Source organism: Nannospalax galili, unplaced genomic scaffold (genome assembly GCF_000622305.1).
Source record: "Nannospalax galili isolate Female #2095 unplaced genomic scaffold, S.galili_v1.0 scaffold1785, whole genome shotgun sequence".
In the NCBI taxonomy this organism is placed as follows: Eukaryota; Metazoa; Chordata; class Mammalia; order Rodentia; family Spalacidae; genus Nannospalax; species Nannospalax galili.
In genome coordinates this window covers 3,728-5,223 of record NW_008353347.1, presented here as the reverse complement: position 1 = coordinate 5,223, position 1,496 = coordinate 3,728, and the positions used below count along the sequence as shown (strand labels likewise).

Sequence of the window (1,496 nt, the reverse complement as noted above, 5' to 3'; positions counted from 1 at the left end):
TAGTCCCAAATTGCACTGGTTTCTCTTCAGAATCTTCCTCTTCATCTATGTGATTATCCTGCTGGGGAATGGAATCCATATTCTCATCACAAGGGTAGAGTCCACTCTGCAGACTCCCATGTATTTTTTCATCACCAATTTTTCTTTCCTCTAAATAAGCTATACATCCATCACTCTGCCGAGAACACTTATGGATCTTTGTACTCTAAAAGGAAATATTTCCTTTTATGCTTGTGCTACACAAATGTGCTTCTTCCTTATTGTAGGGGCCACAGAGTGCTTCCTTCTGGCTGCGATGGTATGTGGCTTTATGCAACCCTCTGCACTATCCTCTAATCACAAACCACAAGTTGGGTAAGCAGCTGGTGGTTGGCTCCTTGGTTATTACAATCCTGATTCTGGTAGACCATCCATATCAGATTTTTTTACTCTGCCCTTCTGTAAATCTTACAAAATCAATCACTTCTTCTGTTACATCACCCCATTGCTCAAACTGGCTTGTGGGGACATCTTTGTGAATGAGATGATGGTCTATGTATCTGCTTTATTGATTGTCACTGTGCCCTTTTTGTTGATCCTTGCATCCTATAGTAGAATCATCTCCACCATCCTGAAGCTACCATCAAACACAGGAAGAACCAAAGAGTTTCCTACCTGCTCTTCCCACCTTGCAGTTGTATTTTTATTCTATAACTGGCTTGTGGGGACATCTTTGTGAATGAGATGATGGTCTATGTATCTGTTTTATTGATTGTCACTGTGCCCTTTTTGTTGATCCTTGCATCCTATAGTAGAATCATCTCCACCATCCTGAAGCTACCATCAAACACAGGAAGAACCAAAGAGTTTCCTACCTGCTCTTCCCACCTTGCAGTTGTATTTTTATTCTATAGATCAGCTAGTATCACCTATTTCAAACCCAAATCCAATGAGTATAAGGGAACAGACAAAATCCTATCTTTTCTATACCACATTGACCCCAATGTTCAATAACTTGATACACAGTCTGCAGAACAAAGATGTTACAGGGGCATTGAGAAAATTCTTTCCCAGACTGTAAGCATTGTAAGAGAATTAAAATCACACAAATTATTTTTATATTCTATATACATTTAGTTGAAGCATAACTTAATTTTGTAAATCTATAAATAAACTGATTTTGAAATATCTTTTTAGTAGGGCCTATTTTACTTACCTACAACAATCATGTAAATCCATTAGCAATGTTCTACTTTTAAAAACCAGTGTTTTTCATCACTGGAAACTGTTAAATGGAGTTTGCAACTGAAAGAGAAATGGTCACGTCAAGGCTTTGGAGTGATGTCGTTAATAAATTGCCATTTTTGTGCTCATGGCATTTTCCTTGCTCCAGTTTCCTTCTTTTGATATCTTAATAGATAATTCCTATGTTCTACCTCCATGAGATAATAAAACAGAGATATTCTATTCTGTTATCTGGCTCGTTTTGTTCTAAGTAGGTAAAACTAGTCAAGCAT

General features: G+C 37.4%; 1 pseudogene; it reads left to right on the top strand.

The window, feature by feature from the left end:
- The window catches only part of LOC103748051, a 3,896-nt pseudogene extending 2,827 nt beyond the window's left edge, over nt 1-1,069 (top strand).
- The last annotated feature ends 427 nt before the right edge of the window (nt 1,070-1,496 follow it).